Below are 14,241 nucleotides of genomic sequence, written 5' to 3'. Positions count from 1 at the left end.
CAAGTTTCGTTTAAATTGTTCTTGAAAGGGCGTATTGAGATTGTTTGCTGTGGCTCAAAGCTCGAACTGTTATGAGTCTGGCATTACACGGGATTAAAACACCAAGCATAAATTTGTAAAGGATAATTACAATTTGGGAAAATCGTAAAATCGCACTGTGAAGGCATACCTTAACATCCGGCATGTCACCTTTATCACAGAGCTCTGAAATCACTCTCTGTGGTTACTCGGTCGGCTAGCTGGTTATTTTCTAACGACGAGAACAGAAATAAAAAATATTACAGTCATGTAAATGTAAGCTTAAATGTACTACCTAGAAAAATACGAATTATTTCCGTTCATATCCGGTCATATTAGTAACGATGCTAGACAAAGACATGTAATTGCCAAGGAGGCATTTCCGGAACAAAGCGTTCGATAGTTTTCGACTGAGTTGTTTATCAAAATCGTTCCTGGATAACTTAATTTTGAATCCTACCCTTCATCACTAGACTTTCCCGTATTCCATGAGCTCCTTTTTTTCTCTATTAAGAAAGTAATTATACTCGGCCTATTTGCTTGCCAACAACATCTCTCAACGTACACGCTTTCTTGGCGCTCTTGGACATCAAGACAATGTTCGACAATTCCTCCGGTGTTTCTTCCACCGAGGGCAACTCGCATTGTAAGTTAAAAAGGATCCCTCTGAACCCTGTTTCCAAAGGTTAAGTAGTTATTTTCTCTTGGTGGAAACCCATAATGCTGCCTTCATTTCTAGTCATCCTTGAAGCAAGAGTAATAACAATGGCTGTCAGTAGCGGAATCAGACCGCAAATCAAAATATCATAGTGCCCTCTTACAATTCTTCATGCCCTCCGACAAATAAGTGTTGAATCGAATGATATACTAATGAAGACCGCGGCATTTTTTCTTCGTGTACCACAAAAATCTACAACTACCTTAAAATTGATGGCAAAGACAATAAACATACCTGAAAGGGACTGTCATTTCGTACCACCTCTTCAAATCGCAAGGGAAGATCTTTCCCGATGGTCACCACTTTTGCAGGGCCTTGAAGTTTATTGTTCTATCGATGTTCACGCCTGGAATTGTGGGTATGGAACGCGAACACAACCGAAAAATTATCGAAACAGTTGAACGCTCTCCGAAAACTCACCGAGCCCTGAGCTGGCGCTATGTTGTGACGTCACGCGGTTATCAAATTTGATAACTGTGCCGGACTGTTATACTATAGAGGGCAAAATTCTCTTGAAACTATCGAGGCACTTCGTAAAACAGTCAGCCCCGTCCGGGCGTAAAACAACTCACCCGTAAGCAAAATAAACAAACAATTCACCTGTTTCTTAGCGTACAAAACAGACAAAACGTAAAAAGTTGATTGTTATATACCTATTATTGTAAGAGAAAATACAAGTTTAATTCATGAGCAAACTAACAACCATTAAACCAAATGTTAGGCATCAATTAATTGATTCACCTGCACTGTGAAGCTTTCCACCGCTTGAAAATCACACGAACAGAGATCGATAAAAATAGCAAACGGTGGGTCCAAAGAAGAAACTTGCAGAGTAATTTCTTCTACTGAATTTGACCTGCTCCTTCCTCCCATCAAAAGGGCACTGTTATTATCGTTCGGTTATCGTTCGTTGGAAGAAGCCGTAGCGAGGTGAAAACACTTGGTCGCGGCCATGAATGATGTCAGTTTTTCAACCAAATAAATGAAATCCGATCAACTTTTTAGCTTTTGACACAAATAATCTTTTGCTGCGCCTTGTAAGAAAGGAAAGTTCAAAGTGTTTATTTTTCCTTTATAGCTGTGGCACTTGACTTCAAAGTATTTTTGGCACAAACAATCCGGCGTAAAAAGTCAAACTCCAAAGAACCTGAAAGAATTTGTTGTTGCTGCGGCACAAGACGAAGAAACCAACTAAATGTAGAAATGACGTGCCTCGCCAATCAGGAGCAAGTATTTTCGCCGCTCGACCATCAGGAGTGAGTAATGTTGCACTCGGTGAAAAGAAAATTAAGAAAAAGTGCCCTTTGTTTCGACCTATCAGCATTCAGTAATTTTGCCCTCCGTTTGTTTTTTAATAATTTTATTGCCTTGCAGAACACAGAATATATGATTACAATTAGATACTACTTGGAAATAACTACTTACAGAGCTGACGAAGCTAATTATACTTACAATACTATACTTACAATGTTGACACTAATAGCATTTACAACACCTTACAATAATAGATCTAACAAGTTACAATGAAAAGAAAAAAAAGAAAACAAATTATTCGCTTTCGATTTCTATGCGTGATAGTTGATGAGGGCGATTTAACAATTAATTTAATTGTTTTAGTATAAATCTACTAGTCGTTCAAAACTAAACAAGTAAATTATCTATTTCCTCATTGCAGACACTTAGAAAACGCGAAGAAGCGGTCGCCATTTTGTTAAAATTCGCTACTCACTATCTATCACAGATTAGTATAAATCTGCTAGCGTTCTATCACGAATGCTGCTCTCTTATTGGCTACGCTACTCACTATCTATTTAACAATTAGATTATGAGCTCGAGATTTCTATCGCGTGATAGTTGATGAGGGCGAAGCCCGAATCAACTATCACGCATAGAAATCGAGAGCGAATAATCTAATTGTTTTAGTATAAAATCTACTAGTCGTTCAAAACTAAACAAGTAAATTATCTATTTCCTCATCGCAGACACTTCGAAAACGCGAAGAAGCGGGCGCCATTTTGTTGAAAATCGCTACTCACTATCTACCACAGAATAGATAGCGAGTAGCGTAGCCAATCAGAGAACGGCATTCGTGATAGAACACTAGTAGATTTATACTAATCTGTGATAGATAGCGAGTAGAGTGAGTAGCTTAAAACTGTACGATCGTCAACAAAATGGCGTCCGCGTCTTCGCGTTTTCGAAGTGTCTGTGAAGAGGATTTGGGTAATTTACTAGTCGAGGCAATTCCAGAAAAAACAAAAATTGCAACCAAATATGGAATGAAGATTTTTCACGGTAAGAAAAGGAGTTGAAACAAGAGTTAAATAATTTTATCCTTCATTTCGCTTTTAAAAGTTGGCAATTTTATAATTTTGAAAACATTCAAAGTTGCGTCTTATACTGACACATTTTTTCGCAAAATAAATTTTAGAATGGTTCGCAAGCCAACAGAAATTCACCGTACCTATCGAAGAGCAGTCAAAAGAAGAGCTGAACAAATGTTTGCAAGTTTTTTATGCATCAGTAAGGCAAAAAAATGGAAGCGAATTTAAAGTTTCTTCCTTGCGAGCGATTCGCGCTGCCATTGACCGGCATTTAAAGCAGCCGCCTCACAACAAGCCCTGGTCAATTATCGGTGATTCCGAATTTGCAAAGGCCAACCAAACACTCAACGCTATTTGCAAAAACGTAATGAAAGAAGGGAAAGTAGGTCCTGTGGTGTATAAAAACCCAATAACCAGCGAACAAATGCAAGAATTGTTCGCAAGCGGTCAGCTTGGCGATGCCAACACAAAAGATCCCTCGCAACTACTGCGAACGGCTTGGTTTTACTTGACCCTTTATTTTGGAAAACGAGGACGAGAAAATCAACGAAAACTTACCAAAGAGATGCTGGTTTTGCAGTCTACACCCAAAGGAAGACGGTACTATGAGTTCCGAAGGGATGCTCTGATGTCCACCAAAAACCACCAAGGGGGACTCAACGATTCTACGGACGAATCCGACGGAAAGATGTTTGAAGCAATCAATTCCAGTCGCTGCCCAGTGAAAACAATTGAGAATTTCATTAAGCATCTCAATCCCAAATTGGATTGCCTGTTCCAGCGACCGAGGGAACTGTCAGGGAAATTCAATCCTGAGAATGAAACCGTGTGGTATTGTAATTCACCAGTCGGTGAATCCACACTCGCCAATATGATGAAAACCATGAGTAAGCAGCTGGAATTACTCCACATCTCACCAACCACTGTGTGAGAGCTACAGCAGTGACCGTGTTGTCAGATAGCAATGTTGAGGCAAGACACATCAAGGCAGTGACAGGCCACAAATCAGACAGCTCGATTGAATCGTACAACGCAAGGGCATCCTTCCACCAGAAGGAGAACATGTCAAACATTTTGAGTGGATTCGTATCCGGAGAAGAGCCATCACACCAGCCACTAGCTATTCAGAATCGCTCCAATGTTCTGCTCCAAATTCAGAACAAGAATAAACCATCCAGCTCTTCTTCTGCCGTTGAATCCCAAGTCAGTTATCAGCAGTCAAACGCCCATCTTCCACAGTCGTTCAGCTTCCATGGTTGCACGGTCTCCATTGTAAACAACAACTTTTTTCGCTAAACTGTGTTCAACTTTCAACTTTCCATAACTTTCTACTCATTTACGTTTTGTAGATTAAAAAGGTGGTTTCCAAAGAGAACATTTACGTCAGCATATCAGATTATCTTTGCTTGTCATTTTACAATAAAAACTCCGCTCCATGTTTCAGTTTCGAGCGCATGACAGTTTATAAAATCTTGAATGAAATGCAAAGGCGCACACACAGAAACCAATGCAATGTCGTGCAGTTGTCAATTATCCGCGCATGGTGTGACATATTTATATTACAATTCAGTAAACACGTGAACCTGTCTTGTTGTCAAGTTTTGAACGACTAGTAGATTTATACTAAAACAATTAGATTATTCGCTCTCAATTTCTATGCGTGATAGTTGATTCGGGCTTCGCCCTCATCAACTATCACGCGATAGAAATTTCGAGCTCATAATCTAATTGTTAAATAGATAGCGAGTAGCGTAGCCAATCAGAGAACGGCATTCGTGATAGAACACTATAGTAGATTTATACTAACACGCGATAGAAATCTCGAGCTCATAATCTAATTGTTAAGTAGATATATATTCTACAAGAGGTTCCCATTTTTCCATATCGCCGCTTTTTGTTTCCAACTCGAGTCTTGATTTCAGAAAGCGTAGATAATGGTCAAAGTTAGGGGACGTTCCTTTAGATTTGGCTAGCCAGATATGACGTCGAGCTAAAAGAAGGAAGTGTAAATTTTGATGTTTCCGGCTACAGACCAAAAGCTGCAATGTTTAATAGGGTGGACGTTTGGGCATTAGTTTAATACTTTGCAGCCATTCTGATACTCTTTTCCAAAAATTAGATGTTTCGTGGCATGTCCAGGAGAGATGCATTAATGACCCTGGATCTTCTCGACAGAAAGTGCAATTATCATTTGCCCTCCTGAGCCCAATTTTATATAAAAAGTCATCGGTTGCTAGACGTCTTTGTAAAAATTTAAATTGCCTTGGCCAACACTTCCGCTGAAAGGATAAATAAATAAGGAGACAGGGGACAAGCTTGTCTAACTCCTCTTTGGATCTGAAAGAAATTACTGGACCAGCCGTTATTCAGGACGCAGCTTTCCGTTTTACAGTAAAGAGCCTTTATCCACTTAATGATTGATGGACCAAAGCCAAAGAAGCGCATGCTTTCGTAGATGAAAGACCACTCTAATGAGTTCAGACCAGTGTCTCCCAGCCGACTTTTTTAAAGTTTTCTGAAAAGATATCACCCCCCTCTTGATCTCCGCAATTATTTGCGCTTTAGAATCTGGCTGTCTCTCTATAATACAATATTTCAGTTTTCCCAAGACTTATTAACAACGATCAGACAGGGTTTATAAAATTCGGCTGGGAGACACTGGTCTGAACTAGGCGTCTTGCCCGAATCCATGATTTTTGCAGCTTCAGCACATTCTTTTTCAGACAGTGCAAATGTCCTTCGCAGCTCTCTTGTTCCAGGAGCCCCAACAAAATTTCATTAACTTGTTGAAAGAAAGTTGACTGGGGGCCGTTATCTTCCTTGGAAGTATAAAGACTCTTATAGAAAGATTCACATTCGAATAAAATTGCTGCGTCGGAAGTGACAAAGCCAGTGTCGTTAATTTCCAATTGACTTATTGTTCCTTGTTTAAAATGTCGACTTTCAAGGTTCAGAAAAAAATTGGCATTCTTTTCCCCTTCATTATACCATTAAGACATTGAACGAAGGATTGAACCTTTGGTCCGATATTCAATTATTTTTTCGAGGTCCCTTTTTAGGGTGTTAAGTCTTTCCTATAACATTCTGGCCTGGAAGTTCTCTGCTGTTTCCCTTGTCAAGTTGTTTTTCTAATATCGCGCTTGACTTTACTAGATCCTCTTCTCTGTTAATTTTTTCTGATTTTTTTGATGCCGCGTAAGAATTTGAATTCTTTCACACTTTCAGTTTTACCATTTCCCAAAGTAAGATAGGGTTTACCGTCTCATCATTTTCATTTTCATAAGTATTTTTTATTCTCGCCTTGACTTTATCTAGGTAGCTGGTTTCTGATAGTAAAGAAGTATTCAGCTTCCAAAAGCCGTTTCCTCTGGGGTTTGAGTATAAAGATAAACTTAGAGTACTCATGGAATGATCAGTTTTGAACCCTCGGATAATGTCTGTCTCAGTAATATTGCAAATGGATGTTTGGCTTACTAGAAAAAAGCCCAGACTGCAGTGTATGTCGGATTGCCGTTGGCGCCAGGTGTACCTCTATGCCCTCTATGTTACAAACAATTTAAAAATTGAGCTACACCAAATGTCATGATGTAACAGAAGAAGGAAGGAACGTTTAGTCTTCTGGTTCTCGTGTCTTCGTTTATTTGTTCACTCTGTAAGACTTACAGCAACATTGAGTGGTAGAGAGCTGATAGTTTGTTGCTGTTAAACTAACACTTCAAACAACTTAGATAAAATCTAACGTAATATGCTGATGCTGCACAAAGCGTTTCGCGCAAAGCTATGCTTAATGTACATGCACTGCAACATTGGCGAGATATTTTTCTTCACAAAATTCCACTATACTACTGAAGTGCTCCGTCAAAATAATGCAACGGGGGCATTATGAAAATTACAAATGGCATTTCTGTCGATTCAAATCACATTCACATGGCGACGTCCGATCTCACCCAATATAATTGTAAACCGCCATGAGACTTAGTGATATATGTGCGGTATATAAGAAATTCATTCATTGCCACAATGAAAAGGGATTAAAATCTAAGTAAAAAAAGTCGTTGGGAAGGATCCCTTAGGCGTCAACAAATAATGGTTATCATCTATCCAACACAACACAACGCCTATTTCCATAAATTACAAAGGAACATGCTTTCAACACCGAAGCCTTAATTATAAATACTGTACGTGCTTGTAACGGGGCGGAATTAAACCAAAAATTATGAAAAAAAGGTAAACTAGTTATTTCCATGCAATTTCTGGCGAGAGCTTAACTGAAGGTCAAAACCTATCGACACAGGTTGACCGGACTTAAGCAATCTATCGTTGTTTCTGAAAACCAACTAGGCCATGTTTAATCTGTGGTATGTTTCGCGAGGAAACAGTTGAAAACAGGACTTTTAGTTTACCTGACACTGAATTCGTACTAGGAGAGAACAATGTTTAAGTCTGTGAAAAACTATTACAGCGAGAGATGTCAATTAACGCAGTTTTGACTTCAATACTTTTAAAATATATTAAGAATAGTAATCTAGAGAGTTCCAGGAAGTCGGGCTAATAAGGTTAAGTGTTACTTCTCGGTGACTTACACTACACAATTTATCTCATTTCTCTTCACAAAATGCAAACCACAATGAGCACACTGACACACAACTTATTAATGTCACAACCGCGCAATACCCGGGAGTAATTACTAGCAATGCAACACCTCGTAATTGTTAAAGTAGCCCGGGTAAAGAACAACTTAAAAAAAATATAAAAAATAAATAAATAATAAATAATAATAATAATAATAATAATAATAATAATAATGTTAATGATAATGATAATGATAATGATAATGATAATGATAATGATAATGATGATGTTCCTCCGTCATTTCCTTACTGTCATTTCCTTACTTTTTGTCATTTCCTTACAAAAAGTGTCATTTCCTTACAGTAAGAAAATAACAATGTCATTTCCTTACAAAAAAAATTGTCATTTCCTTACAGTAAGGAAATGACAATGTAATTTCCTTACAAAAAAGTGTTATTTCCTTACCTCAATTTTGTCATTTCCTTACAAGTAAGGAAATGACAATGTAATGTCCTTACCACAAATTGCATTTCCCTTACATTTCATTTCCTTACAGAAAAATTTTCTCCTCTTTATGGGGAATCATTAACAAAGACACTACTTTCGACGGCGTATCTGTTTGCAGTAATTTCTGACTAGAATTGTCTTCATTCAGTGCTTTTTGTTAAAATTATGGCCCGTTTCAAATCAACGATTGGTCAGCCTTCATCCAGTTAGATGCCTTTATTTACAATAGGTTTTTTCGTTCAGTTTTTGGCAAAAGTAAGAACTGATATCATTATAGGCCCTGGCAATAAATATAGACTAATAGTAAAATACGTTGGATGTGATTATATTTTACACAATACGAACCTCTTACTAACCGAGCGCAAGGGCCGTACTGGGGAATATTATAAACTAAATTCGATTTTGAGACGGCAATACGACTTTATATTGACGGCTAATTGGGAGAATGTTGAGCTCGTTAGGAGGAACGTTTTCCAAGGTTCTTGTCTCTCCAACTGAGGAACAGTGTCTTCGCCAAATTCTTCTTCTGGGTAGTAAAATTCACTTCCGCTGTGTACACTCTCGTCTGAATCCATTTTCTTCAGAATTTATATTTTCCTTACATATTTCCACGGAAAGTTGTTTACGTGTAACTATGGCCTTTGTTTGTAAACTTTCGCAACTATTTCAATTTGCCGCGAATAGCGCGGATAAAAATCCGGACCGTGGTCCGTATCGTAAAAAGCTGGACCGGTTACGAGCGCGCGATCAGCCAATCAGATTCGAGGATTTGAGATTCCGGCCCGCGGAGATACAATACAATACAATACAATATTTATTTCGCCATATACACAACATTTACAGATGGGAAGAAAAAATGAAGAAAAAAATTGAAGAAAGAAAATAAATGGCGAGGAAACCTGAAAGAAACCACGAGGCTTATAACAAGTCAGGCTTCCTCACTTAACTAATCTTATATTAGAATTACAATATGGACTTATGGTAAATTAACTTTGACCGCGCACACGTACACATACACATATTAAGTAAGTTAGTTAGTTAAGAATTACAGCCTTACAGAAGTTAATACCTAGAAAGAAGAAATTCTTTAAGCTTTCTTTTAAAAGAAGCGGAGGAGGGAGAACTAGTTATGTCAGAAGTTAGCGAATTATAAAAGTTTGGACCTTGAAAGTAAATTGAAAACTTCCTGGTGTTCGTTCTGCACAGTGGCAAGCGGAAGGACTGAGCATTCCTAGTATTATAATTATGGATTTGACTATTCAGTAAAAAAAAGTTATTGAATTTGGAAGGGAGTGTAGAGTTCTTGAATGAAAACATAAAAAAGCCTAATTGAAACGAATGGATATCATGAAATTTTAAGAGTTTAAGTTCCTTAAAGATAGGGCCAGTATGGGCAATGTATGTGGAATTGCTTACTATTCTTAACGCACGTTTCTGTAAGGTTACAATTCTTTGAAGGTTTGACTTATAGGTACCAGCCCAAGCTAAATTGCAATAATATAAATATGGAAGGATCATAGAGTTGTATAAAGTACGAAGGGAGTGAGTAGAGAGAAAAAACCTAGATTTATGAATAATACCTATAGATTTGGATAATTTATTTGCTGTTAAGGATATATGAGATTTCCAGGTCAAATTGTCATCTAGTAAAACACCCAAGAACATGGTCTCAGAAACACGAAGGATAGGCTGCTCATTTATGAAAACTTGAAATTCAAAGGATTGCTTCTTTTGCCAGGGCTTGAATACCATAAAATTAGTCTTGGCTAAATTCAAGGAGAGCCGGTTTGCTGCAAACCAGGTTGACAATTTGTTTAATTCTCTATAGCATAGACGACATGGAAGAAGAACTTGATGACATCCAAAGAGGTTTACATAAACACGAAGTAAAGTTGGTATACCTTGAGAACCAAAGCCGTAGAAACAATGTCCGCATCGATGGAATTCCCGAACAACACAACGAGACCTGGTTGAATACTGAAACAAAGGTGAAGGAAGTTCTACAGGAGAAACTAAACCTGAGCTTTGAGCCGATGATCGAGCGAGCGCATCGCACCGGAGCAAGACCAAGATCGGGTGCTGCTGATGGTATCAACAGACGACCAAGAACCATTGTGTGTCGTCTGCGCGACTGGAGACAGAAGGATGATATTCTTAGAGCCGCCCGAAGGATAAAACCATCTGGTATATTTGTGAATGAAGATCTCGCAAATGAGACCATTGAAAAGCGGAAAGGGCAGCTTGATGAGCTGAATGCGGCAAAGAGAGCCGGGAAGATGGCATACTTCGTGTTGGACAGACTTGTTATAAAGGAAAGACGTAATGCAGAGCCCAGCTAAGTTTATTTACTAAATAACGATAATGTCGCTTACTACTTTACCGTTTAGTCACTTAGATGACAGTGAATTTGCTGCGGTGATTTATGAATTCAGAAATGGACCTGTTCATTTCGATCCCGAGAGACTATCTAACCTATTTATCAATCCTTTGAGTTCCGATTTTGAGCGGTTCTTAATTCGGTCGGATGATCTAGACCCTGACATACATTTTAATATTGACGGCGGGTGTTCTTATTATGTAGAAGATAAATTTAACGATACTCTTCAAAAAGAAATCATGACTAGTTGTGAACAATCAAACCATCTTTCACTGTTCCATTTAAATATTCGAAGCCTTCAAAATAAGGTTGATGAACTATCGACCCTTCTAACCTCTCTAGATATAAAATTCTCCGTTGTTGGGATAACTGAAACTTGGTTAATGGATTCACCAGTTGGAGTCGAAATTGATGGTTATAACTTTGTTTACAAAAATCGCCCTGTTAGATCGGGTGGAGGTGTCGGTTTGTATATATCAGACAATTTTGATTTTAGAATTCGCACCGATATTTATGCTGATGAAGCTGAGGTGATGGAAGCATTGTTCATTGAGATCATTCGACCCCATGATTGGTTGGTTCAATATAGACGGGTATAATGATCCAAAAATCTGCTACAGCAAATTTCTTGAGCAAATTTCTTGAGATGCTTCAGAAAAAAATAGAACTTTATATTGACGTCTCAGCGCAATGGGAAGATCCCCCAGGATCGCGATATTGGCCTGAGGTCGAAGCAGTACGGACCGAGCGCAGCGAGGTTCGTACATATAAACGACCGAGGGCCAATATTCCCCAGTACGGCTCGAGCAAGCTAGGTTAGTAAGTAGTTTATTATATGGCACTCGGAGCAAAAAACGCACTTCCGGTCACTTGAATTTAAAGGGTTTCCGTCGTGAAGTGTTTTTGATGACGCGAGCAACCCAAAAAGAACAAGCCATTGGCTGATTTCATACCGTGGGGGTCTGGGTACAAGTCTGTGTATTATAGGATATGGGACTCAACAACCACATAGCCGGAAAGAGAACATCGAACTTTACAACATCCTCAAGTTTGGTGTTAATCAAGCTAATATTAGGCGAGATACAGCCATTCAAAAACTTAAAAATTTACTAAGAAATGTATGGAACGCCGGACACACGTCCGGCGTTCCATACATTTCTTAGTAGAATTTGGAGGAGTTTGCCTTTTGGTCGAGGGTCGAGGGTCGAGGGTAACTAGTCGAGGGTCGAGGGTCGAGGGTCGAAAAATGATTCAAAATTATTTTCAAATTATTTCTGAACTTCGTCAACTCAAAAGTTCACAGGCTCGGGTTTACTCGAGTTTCTGGTGCCTGTTTTTGCCGCATTTGGGTCATATTTTTGTTTGTCAAAAACGTTTGTATTTCCACGGACTCTCCGGCGTGCTGAGCATCAGAATCTCGATCGCCCTTACGGTTAAATTATTTTTTTCCGGACCGGGAATTCGAATTATAGCAGAAGACAACGCGAACGCTGAAGAGTTGGAGCTGAACTTTGGTACGAAAAAACCAGTTCACAAGTGTCAGCGTAAAAAAAAAGAACCTGCTGGATAAGTACAAGGATGCTTAACAGTGGAATCGAAACCAAAGTGGCGGTCATATTAGAAAATCGGTCTTCTACGACAAAATCGATCGAGTCCTCGACGTCTCTGTTGTCTACAGTGTTCACTCGCAAGCAAGGTCACTTGATTTCGAAGAATTAGACGTCTCAATATTAAGCACAACATAAGCAGTATTTCTGCCTCAATTTGAGCTTGATGTAAAAGCAAAATACAGGCAATAACGATCAGGATTTGAACGTGTTCCATTGTTGTTTTGGCGCAGAACAGAATAAATTAGAACAAAATATAATATACATCACCGCAATTTACAGTTGTTGACATATCTGACAGATTGTACGGTGAGGGTAAAATGCAGAAAGAGTTTGCGGAATGGTATGTGGAATGGCGTGCGGAATGGCATAATTATGGGAAATACTATTTACGCGAGGAATAAAATAACTGAAGAGCGCAACCTGTTTTCGCGCCAATTTTATAAGAGCAGCAGTGTTTTCGATGTTGCGGACTATTAAACAACCAAACAACAGATCGAGGATTAGAAAATATACGCCTGGGATAGAACATGTCTGATCGCTGGTTAGGTAGTGACAGTGAAGAAATCGATGAAGTTTCCCATTCAAGGAACTAAGAGTAAATTAAATTTCTAGTTGACAAAAAGAACGTGGCAGCGAGTAGCCTAGACAAAAAGCAACACCAGACTGGAGAAATAACATCAGTCCAAGGCCAGAACTATTATGTGAGAAATTTTAAATTTAAACTCGGTCATTTTATCAGACTCTTTGACGGTTACAATTTGTACAACTCGTGGGAAAAATATGTTCTACTTTTTCTCACCTTACATTTTCGTCGAGCGACGAGTACGCAAGTCACTGTTGAGCTGCTGAGCTAGCTACCTAGCTATTTAATACGGCGATTCAGGTAGCTATAGTTCAGTTACGCGTTATCGAACTAAACATATCCGTCTTTAATTAAGGTCTTTCAGTGCCAGACGTCCCAACCTAAAATGAGATTTAAAAGCGAAAAAGCCCTAGAGCAAAAAAGCAGATGACAAGTATGGTGTCTAATTATCGACACTGGTTGTTTGAAAGGTTGTGAAACTATTCTTATCACAAATGCATTTTGGTCAAATTAATGTTCATTTTCCCGCTCATGATAAATGAATCATCCAGCATACAGGGTATGAGAATTGATCTTTTACCGAGGGTTTAAAAAAAAAAGAAAAAAATGTTTATTATTTATCCTCGGTAAAGGATCAATCTTTGTCCTGAGAAGACTTCACGCTGCCACGTTATTTTTGTCAACCGAAGTCGCATGGAGTAAAGTGAACATGAAATTTAATTTACTACGGATTTACTCATAGACCCTCATAGCTCCTTGAATGCGAAAACTATAAACAGTTTTCATCGGTTTCTTTACCCTCACTTCTTCTAAATCAACAATCAGACGATCAAATCCTCGAATTGTTGTTAATATTTAGCAAGAGTCCGCAGCATCAAAAAAGCTGCTGCTCTTATAAAATTGGCGCGAAAACATGACGCGCTCTTCAGTTAATTTATTTCCCACGTAAATCGTATTTCGCATAATTATGCCATTCCGCACGCCATTCCACATACCATTCCGTAAACTCTTTCCGCCTTTTACCCTCACCGCAGATTGTAGACTACAAATAGTGTTCAGTGCGGATAAAAACGTTCAGACATAAAATTGTCACGACAAAATTTTTTGTTCACATTGTTCGAAGACAAATCCGAATTTGTCTGCTAGTGCGGATAGGCCCTAATCTTTTCATAAGCGAGTGAATCGTTAGACAAAAAAAAAACCACTGGGTTTCTGCTCCGAATAAACAATATTGTTTTAAAACTTGAGTGTTACAACGGTACGTAACAGCATCTTCAGCGTTCGCGTTATCTTCTGCCATAATTCCAATTTGCGGTCCGGAAAATAAATAATTTAACCGTAAAAATAAAAAGGGCCGCCAGATTCTGATACTCAGCACGCCGGAGAGTCTGTGGGAGGGTAGCACTAATCTGCAGAACTGCAGACCGCGGAACCGCGGAACCTGCGGAACCCGCGGTACCTGCGGAACCTAGAGAAATAACTAGTTTTTTTTCTTTTGCAACTTACATACCAGGTATAAGGTTACAACTGAT

General features: G+C 38.8%; 1 protein-coding gene and 1 pseudogene across 2 annotated transcripts in view; one reads left to right on the top strand and one right to left on the bottom strand.

Annotated features, from left to right (window-relative positions):
- LOC146464313 (uncharacterized) overlaps window positions 1-14,241 on the bottom strand; it is a 205,964-nt gene that overhangs the window by 151,538 nt on the left and 40,185 nt on the right. The gene's annotated exons all lie outside the window — the stretch shown is intronic.
- On the top strand, window positions 2,941-4,794 carry LOC146464315 (uncharacterized protein KIAA1958-like; annotated as a pseudogene). Its single transcript, XR_014868521.1, has 2 exons — window positions 2,941-3,031; window positions 3,168-4,794. The product of XR_014868521.1 is annotated as an uncharacterized protein KIAA1958-like (transcript).

This window comes from Pavona decussata, unplaced genomic scaffold (assembly GCF_977016875.1).
Source record: "Pavona decussata unplaced genomic scaffold, jaPavDecu1.1 SCAFFOLD_165, whole genome shotgun sequence".
NCBI lineage: Eukaryota > Metazoa > Cnidaria > Anthozoa > Scleractinia > Agariciidae > Pavona > Pavona decussata.
This window is presented reverse-complemented; position numbering and strand designations above follow the sequence as displayed.